Consider the following 9,729-nt stretch of genomic DNA (forward strand, 5'->3'; position numbering starts at 1 on the left):
AAAGAAAACTGCATAAGTAATAAAAACGTTTGTTTGAGACAGAGAAATCTAAAACTACTATTTTAACCCCATATAGATCTGTACTACTTCTAAAGTTCTTTCATGTGTTTTGTGGTACTGACAATAACCTTTAGAGGTATGCAGACTTCAGTTATTCATTCCAAGGTAGTTCCCCCAAAACTCTGTTGAATGTCAAGGAAAGTCTGCCCTTGGACCTCATATTCATGTACCTTTAAAAACAAAAATATTGGTTTCTGATTGGTTTAGTTTCTGAAATTACAGATATTTCTTATTTTCAAAATCTACCCTTTACTGAGAAGAGATTTCTAAAGTCCATCATTTGAATCTTTTGAGATTCTTGCTGACTAAATAACATTTTTAGTTGAGAAAAGTGTTTCTTAGTTTTTCTCATACTTGCTGAGGAAGAGAAAGTAGATGTTGATTGTCCAGATGAAGGTTTCTGAATGTAAAGGCAGGGCTCTTGCCCTTGGAACCAGACATGTCATGAGAGTGGAGTGCAGAATGCAGAGCCTTCATCTGTGCGATCTTCAGAGCTGGGCCTAGTGTAGGAGTGCTAAGAGCACTCTTCAGCAAGGAGAGAAAGCTTTTGTTTTCACCTTGACACCTAACTGTTCCTTGCATGTTTTACAAGTAACCAGCAATATACTTTGGGGGCCTTTGCACTTTTCCACAATTTTTGCCTCTTTAAAACTGTATAACTTTTTGCTTCTCAATTCAGAAGTTTCTCTAGTTTGGGTTTTAGTTTGTGTTTTGGCTTGAGGCACACTCGAGAGTTAGCCAGCACCAGCAACTGGAAACAGTGTAGGCATGTTTCTTCAAAAGTGTTCTTAGCATCTTGTGACAAACTGTAGGCCCAAGGGAGATAGCAGCCTTGGCTGGGGCACCTTGCTTGCAGTTTCCACACTGCAGCATCAAGGTATTGCTCTGCCTCCTTGTAGTTGGTGAGAATAGCCAAATTTTCCTTTTAAAAGTACATTTAAGAAAAAACAAACAAATAAAAAACAGGTTCTTGGAACTTCTGGTTCGTTTTGCCTCTCCTGTGGTAAATTCATGGTGTGTTGTTGGAGGAGTGGTTTTGAGGGCGTGTCCTCTGAGATTGCTCAGCCTGAGGAAGGGGGCAGGGCAGGACTCTTTGACAGTGATTCTCAACCTTCCTAATGCCACGACCGTTTAATACAGTTCCTCAACCATAAAATTATTTTCGTTGCTACTTCATAACTGTAATTTTGCTACTATTATGAACTGAGCGACCCTTGTGAAAGGGGGGTCATTCGACCCCCAAATGGGTCGCAACCTACAGATTGAGAACCGCTGCTCTATGGGAAGGTGACCATGTTTAGATTCTAAGATGGGAAGTGAAGGGTAAATAGATCACGGTGGCCTTTTGTTTCGTTTGGAAGTTGAACTTTTCCTGCTGTTTCCAGTCATTCTCGTTGGTCTTCTTTTCTTGGTATCAACATCATCATCCTCATCCTCATTAGCCACCTGTTTGCCTGTGGCTGCCTCAGACTCCTCATCTTTATCTCTGTCTTCTTCTTCACCATCACTTTCCTCCTCCTCCTCTTCTTCCTCCCTGCCTTTTTCCTCTTCATCTGCCTCATTGCCAGCCTACTGTTCCTCACTTTCCCATTAGCGGGTCATCTCTTCCATTTTCCACCTCTTCCACAACCTCATTCTTCTCCTTTAAGTCCTTGGTGATGATCTGACGTAGTGGGGCACACGGGTGATTCAATGCAGCATATTACACAGAGAGCGCGAATTCAGGGACTCTGGCAAGAGAGCTGCAGGAGTCCCAGGCATCTGAGGAGGCATGTGGTTGTGGCAAGCTGACCCGGGAACAAAGTAAAGATGGATTTTCAGAGCAGCCAGTGAGCGCCACGAACTCAATGAAGACTACTCATAGATATAGATATAGATTATATAGATATACACACATCTACACATATAATTTTCTATTACGAAATACTACACGTTTCAGAATATTTGCATGGGAGAGTGATTAAGGGCAAATTTAAGTTTATTTAGTTGTTGGGCAAAGCTTTGAATGATAAATATCGCAATATCTTCCATGGGCAACAAAATGTACTACATAACAGTGAAATCTTTTTATTAACACATGTTAACTCCTACCTATAAATAGATTTATTCAATTTTCAAGGAAAAATAACTCATTATTAAGTTATTGGACATACATACTGCTATTTGGTTCTTTATATTGAACACTGGGTAGCACAATTTTAATAGTCATATTTTCATTGGATTCTTTTTTGCTTCTTAGAAATGTATGATGGAGTGTAAATCCTGAATGAAACATAGAAATTGTATAGGGGAATATATAGTAGCTTTAGGGTCAGCCACACCAGAATAGTAATCTTGCCTATGTGAATTTAGGTACTTATACCACAATGTCTTCTCTTAGAAATAAATTACACTACCTTCTGAACAATAAATTTTCTAGTTAGCAATCCCCATCTTGGAGGCCTCATATATCACATGACTAGAAAGTTTATCAAACAGATAAAGCGGCAGGTTTTTTCTTTTCTAAGTCTTTGATGCTATACAAAATAGTTGTACAATTCTGTTCACTTCAATGGTGTTCCATGAGCAGGTTTCAAAATCCTTGACTCTTTAGAATGATAAATAATTTCTTGAACTAATGTATTTATGTGAAAATAGAATTATTTGTCATCCAAGTTATTTAATGGATATCTATGAAAAATAGATATAATTTGTATAACTGGACATGGCATGAAAAATTATAGCATTACTTTTCATTAGTCCCTTAGTTTCAAGTCATTTAAAAACAAATCTGTAGTAAATTCCAGTAATACATAGACACACTTCTCCCTACCATTCCAATGAAATACTCATATACCTAAAATTTGCAGAAGCCAGATAAAAAATAAATTTGAGAAAATGCTGACAGTAGGAGAGGAGAAGACAGATTGGTTAGGAACCTGAGGACCCAAGAAACAACAGAGTAAGTTGCTTCCTTGGGTTTTGTTGTTACCTGAAAGATGCCACATTTGGAGTTAAATAAGCCAGCAACCCAGTAATACTAAAAGTTAGAGGTCAAGCAAGGCCCAAAATAAGTCTGCTTTATTTAGCTCAAGGATCAGAAATAGCTATAGCGTAGACTAGCAAATTATCATGCACTGAGCTCAAGGGAAGGTCCCTGAAGTGTGCCTCCATCTATGTTACTAAGATTGGATCTATTTTGGAGGCAGCACTTCTCCAGTTACATTTTGAGTACCTTTCATCCTGTGTTGTTCATATTCTGACAATATATCATATAATGTTCCGTTTTGTTGCTATTCAAAAAGTTTTCAATGGCTAAATCCTCAGGAGTAGACCACTTAGTCCTTCTACCTAGTCTGTTCTTATTCTGGACACTCCACTGAAACTTGTTTAGCATTGAAATAATGGTATCATAGCTACAAGTGTCACAGAGACACATAAACCACCCCGATATGACAACAGTGGTCGCTGGGCATCATCTAGTTCTTCTGGTCTCAGGTTTATGGAGGTTGGGGCTCAAATGACCCATTAGTACATTTAATTAAATATTTATTTCCATCTTTGACTTTATGTACTCTCCTTTGTCTCATATTTGGAGAGACCAATAATTGCACCTCATATGAGCACTCAGGAGCTAGAAGTACCCCAGTCACTACTTAACAAAGTCTACAAGGACTATCTTATGCCAATTGACTTTCAACAACTCCAAGACTATAGTCCTGACTTCTTAGATCTAATGAATCTTTCCCTCGATGTGTTGGCTATGGCTAAGACATTTTTACAAATTTCTATTGTTCATGTTTTACCATATTACTATGAACTGGAATTGACTTGATGCCAGTTGAGTATATTAATGTAAATATCATATCATGTAAATACATATGTAGAAATAGCTGTACATTAAAGCTGTACATATTAATGGCTATAGTCATATGCCTTTTCAACGTTGTTAAAATTTAGTTAAATTTTTTTTTGTTAAAATCTACTTAGTCACTGGTAGATTATCACTATACTTACAGAAATTTGTATTTAACAGTATTTAACTTTGCTCTCTTTAACTCTTAAACTGAGCTCCTCTCATTGTCCTCCATGCTTTGATCATTTTATATTGACCCTCCTCCCTATTGTATATTGCCTTTTCTTTCACCCAAGTTAATATGTGTCTATCATCTAGTTAATGATTTGCCCTTCCTTTTCCTCACAACCTGGAAACCTTCAAAGAGTGTTTGCTTTGGCATATAAATCCTTTTTTTTTTTGACAGTAGAGATAGCATACAGCATTTTTCCTTTTGTAACAGAAAAATCTCTTTACGCAGAATAAAATTCCTTATAATTTATACCAGACCCTGGCTTGCAATAAGGAAACATAACTCTCCATTGGCTAAGTGTGATTTCCTTCTAAAAACTGCAGTGTGAAAGAGAGAAAAAATAATAACTTTGCAGTGGAGAAACTTGACAAACACTATTTGAACCAGGTGATTAACGCCAGTATTGTTTATGTGGACTGAGCAATGCCAACTGACCTTAGTGTTCTCCAAGACTATAGCCTTGAACCCCCATGTCCAATGATTCTTTTTTCTCAAGGTGTTTAGTTATGGCTAAGAATTATGTATAACTTTTCTCTATTTATGTTCTACTATAATGCTATGAGTTGAAACTGACTTGATAATAATGAGTTGAGTATATACATTGGTATATTTGTATCATGTGTAAATAAATAAGTAGAATATTCTTTGTAATATATATGTCTCTCTCTATAGAGATACATTCATGGGTTAACTCACATTGGTAGTATGCACCCTTCATATATTGTCATGAGAATATTTTCCATTCCAAACGTATTAATCTCAGTCTAATGATGAAAACATAAAGGGAGAGTCTACAAAATATCTTACCTAGTGCTCCTCAAAATTGTCAAGGTCATCAAAAAGGACAGTCTGTGAAATCAACAGATGAGAGGAGCCTAAGGAGCTAATGTAATGTGGTATACTGAATGGGCTTCCTGAACGGTAAAAGAGCATTAGGCAAAAACTAAGGACATATGAGTACTGTATTACCTTTAATTAATAATAATTTATCAGCATGTGACAATATATAACATTGGTCTGAGATGCTAATAATAGGTAAAACTGAATGTGTGGCTTATGAGAACAACCTGTACTATCATAACAAGTTCTCTGTTAATCTAAAGCTATTCAAATATTTAAATTTTATTTTACAACGTTAACAAATACATTGATAGATTAATGCTGAGCTTTGCCATTTTTCGTAGGGCCCAATTGTGGTGTACAGATTTCAAAACAAAACTTTTTTGTTTAAAAATGTAATCACTGAAGTTTCAATTAGACAATGAGACCTTCTTCTGAAAGTTTGATTATCCAGAGCCACGGAGACTAGAATAGACAAAGTAAACTGTGGCTATTATGATGGTTGAGGGACCTAAAAACTGCTTTGGTGTAGTTTAGGCATTCATCATGCCCAAGTAGCAGTGTAGAATATTTTGTTTTCTTTTTATCATAGGAAATGATAGATATAGGTTCCCTTGAGGGGAATCTGGATGTTTCATCAAAAATATAATTCTTGATAGGGTTTCAGTACACGGAGTCATCAGTTCTCAGGAACTCAAATAATGAAATATAATGAAAAGATCTGCCACAGATTGGTGTATATTGTGCATAAAGTACCTTGAACCTCAAGGAATCACAGTGAATAGGAATTCATTTGAATTTCTTATGGTATGTGGTGACCATCTGAAAAAACACAGATGACATTGTGAAAGACAGTCCTCTCAAATTTCATTGGTGTGTCCTTCAGGTAAAAAGTACTACTTTTCTGAAAAATGAGATTAATTAACAAGGAAAAATGATCCAAGCACTCTGGTCATAAGAGTACATGAGTCATGTAATTTCAACCTCATTCAATTAGATTGCTTAGGTATCCTGTAAGAGGCCCTGGTGGTAGCCAGGCAAAAGGTTGACCATTCAAACCAACCAGCAAAGGAAAGATGTGGCAGTCTGTGTCCATAGGTAGTACTGTCTTGAAACCCCATGCGACAGTTCCAGTCTTTCCTGTAGAGTTGTCCTAAGTCACGGTTGACTCCGCAACACTGGGTTAAGGTACACCATACACGAAGAAACGAGTATGTCATTAAAATGACAAGAAAGAAGGAAAGAAAGGAAAGACCCAATCGAATGTCAGGAAAGATTCTGAAAAGTGCTCTAGAATGTAGAGAAGCTGAAATGAAAGGAAGAAGTTCCATTAAGAAGCTCACAAGAAATTTTCAAAGGGCAGAACAAGAAGAGAAAGTAGAGTGTTATAATGAAATGTGCAAAGACATGGAATTGGATAAACCTTTAAGGGTAGAACATGCTCAGTATTTGTCAAGGCGAAAGAACAGAAACATATTTTAATCTTCTAGTTGAAATATTGAAGGAGTTCATGGGAAAGATATTAAATGATGCAAGATGCACCAAAAGAAGATGGAAGTACAATATAATTGCTGTGCAAAAAAGAACTGCTTGATATCTAATCATTTCAAGAAGTGATAATATTGAAGTAAAGCGTCCAAGCTGCATTGAAAACATTGGTACAGGAATTGATGGAATACCAATAGAAAATTTTCAACAAAGTGATATAAAGCTAATATCAATCATATATGCAAAGAAATTTGGAATACAGCAATCTGGCTAAAGGACTGAAAGAGATTTATATATGTGCTCCTTGTAAAGAAAATTGAACTAACAGATTTCATAAGTTATCAAATAATATGATTAATATCACATACAAGTCAACTTTTGCTGAGGGTAATTCAGGAGCATTTGCAGCATTGACAGGAAGCTGCCAGAAGTGGAGGTCAGATTCAGATTCTGAAAAGAGGCATATCAGCGTGAAGTCAGATGGATCATGGCTGAAAGTTGAGAACATCAGAAAGCTATTTGCTTGTATTGACCATATAAAGGAATTTGACTGTGTGTTCATAAACTCTGATTGACATTATGAAGAATGAGAATTCCAGAACACGTAGCTCTACTCCTACGGAACCTGGGCAGAGATCAAGAGGCAGTGTTTCAAACAGAACGAGGGGACACTACATGGATTTGAATCAAGAAAGGTTTTCATCAGAATTATATGTTTTCACTCTACTTATTCAATCTGTATACTTCACAATTAACTTGAGAAAATGGACTGGTTTTTTTTTAGGTTAAAATTTTTTTCATCATTTTATTGGGGGCTAGTAAAATTCTCATCACAATCCATCCATCCATCCATTGTGTCAAGCACATATGTACATTTGTTGCCATCATCATTCTCAAAACATTTGCTTTCTACTTAAGCCCTTAATATCGGATCTTCATTCCCCCCCACTCTCCCTACTTCCCCTCCCTCAAGAACCCTTCATAATTCATAAATTATTATTACTTTGTCATATATTACACTGTCCAACGTCTCCCCCTACCCTCTTCTCTGCTGTCCATCCCCCAGGGAGGCTATACGTAGATTCTTGTAATCGGTTCCCCCTTTCTACCCCACATTCCCTCCACCCTCCAGGTATTGCCACTCTCACCACTGGTCTTGAAGGAGTTGTCTGTCCTGGATTCACTGTGTTTCCAGTTGCTATCTGTACCAATGTACATCCTCTGGTCTAGCCAGCTTTGTAAGGTAGAATTGGGATCATGACAGTGGCGGGGAGGAAGCATTTAAGAACTAGAGGAAAGTTATATGTTTCATCGTTGCTACCCTGCACACTGACTGGCTCATCTCCTCCCCACAACCCTTCAGTAAGGGGGTAATCCAGTTGCCTACTGATGGGCTTTGCGTTTCCACTTTGCACTCACCCACATTTACAATGATATGATTTTCTTCCACATAGAAGAAGCACACCAGCCTGTCTGACCACGAGGTGTAGAAGGGATCAGTTATCAGACATCAAAGAAATAAAAATCATATCAGTGGTTGCCCACCTTCCTGATATGATCACTGAAGACAAAGAGAGTGCATGATCAAATGTGGCAAAGAAAGCTGTTGGTGCCCAGCTATCAAAATATATAGCGTCTGGGGTCTTAAAGGCTTGAAGGTAAACAAGCGGCCATCTAGCTGAGAAGCATCAAAGCCCACATGGAAGAAGCGCACCAGCCTGTCTGACCACGAGGTGCAGAAGGGACCAGTTAGGAGACATCAAAGAACTAAAAATCATATCAGTGGGATCAGGTATCAGACATCAAAGAAACTGGACTATTTGAAGAATACAATATCAGAATTGGAGAATTCATTAACCTCCTGAGATTGGCAGATCACATAAACTTTCTTGTTGAAGGTGAAGAAGATTTGAAATATTTATTACTGAATTCCAATATTGAAGCTTGACATATGAATCATACCTCAACCTAATGAAAATAAAATCCTTCACAACTGGGCCAATAAAAAAAATTTCTATGAATACAGAAACGGTTGAATTTGTCAAGGATTTTACTTACTTGAATCCACCATCATGGAAGCAATAGTCATACAATAAAATCAAAGGACCTATCACATTGGGGAAATATGCTGCTGCAGCAAAAAAATATCTTTAAAGTTTTAAAAAGCAAAAATATCACCATGGGTGCTAGGGTGATACCAGCCCAAGCCTTGATATTTTTGTTGAACTCATAGACATGATAGAAGTGTACACTGACTCTGGATGACCAAAAATGGATGCATTTGAATAATGGTGTTAATGATAATTTTTGAATGGACCATGAACTTCTAGAAGAAGAAACAAATTTGTTTTGGAAGGAGCCAAGTTAGAATCAAGGATGATGAGACTTTGTCTCACATAATTTGTACAAATTTATTAGGAAGGATCAATCATACTTGGACATCATGCTTGGTAAAGTAGAAACCGGAACCAAACAAACACTGAAGCATGTCAATGTTGATCACAGACCCGTGCATAAGCACTACACCACCAGGACTTCTTGGTAAAGTAGAGGGTCAATGAAAGGGAGGCAGGTTGACACAGTGGCTGAAACAATTGACTCAAGCATAAAAACAATAATGAAGATGATGTAGGACCAGGCAAACTTAAAATTTTTTTTCTGTTTTACATAGGATAACTATGAGAAGAAACACATTTAATGCACTGAACAATAACAAAAACAACAATGTAACATTTAGCAAGGACTCCTGAAGCTGCATGCCCATCCAAAGGGAGCGTCTTTTGGCTTTTAGTTTTTAGTTTTTTTAGTTTTTTTTTTTCATATAGTAATGGTAATAAGAATGTGTTGTAACTCAGTCTACGAAGCCAGTATAACTTTGATACCCAAACAGGGCAAGGATTCCACAGGTATAGAGAGCTACAGACCGATATATTTAATGAACATAGATGCAAAAAATCCTTAACAAATTACTGGCCAATAGAATACAAAGTATATAACATCTATCATCCACCCTGATCAGGTGGGATTCATCCCAGGGATGCAGGAATGATTTAACATCCAAAAATGTATCAATATTATACACCACATTGAGAAGAAAAAGTATAAGAATCACATGATAATATTGACAGAGGAAGAAAAAACATTTTTTTCTTTTTTTTTAATTAATTAATTAATTTTTAAATATTTTATTAGGGGCTCATACAACTGTTATCCCAATCCATACACACATCAATTGTGTAAAGCGCATTTGTACATCGTTTCTCAAAACATTTTC

The 9,729-nt window shown here is 36.9% G+C and overlaps 1 pseudogene; it reads right to left on the reverse strand.

Annotated features, from left to right (window-relative positions):
* Positions 1-295: 295 nt before the first annotated feature.
* Positions 296-9,729, reverse strand: part of LOC101645969 — a 61,757-nt pseudogene continuing 52,323 nt past the window's right edge.

This window comes from Echinops telfairi, unplaced genomic scaffold (assembly GCF_000313985.2).
Source record: "Echinops telfairi isolate 266 unplaced genomic scaffold, ASM31398v2 ScPeMD7_7427;HRSCAF=8465, whole genome shotgun sequence".
In the NCBI taxonomy this organism is placed as follows: Eukaryota; Metazoa; Chordata; class Mammalia; order Afrosoricida; family Tenrecidae; genus Echinops; species Echinops telfairi.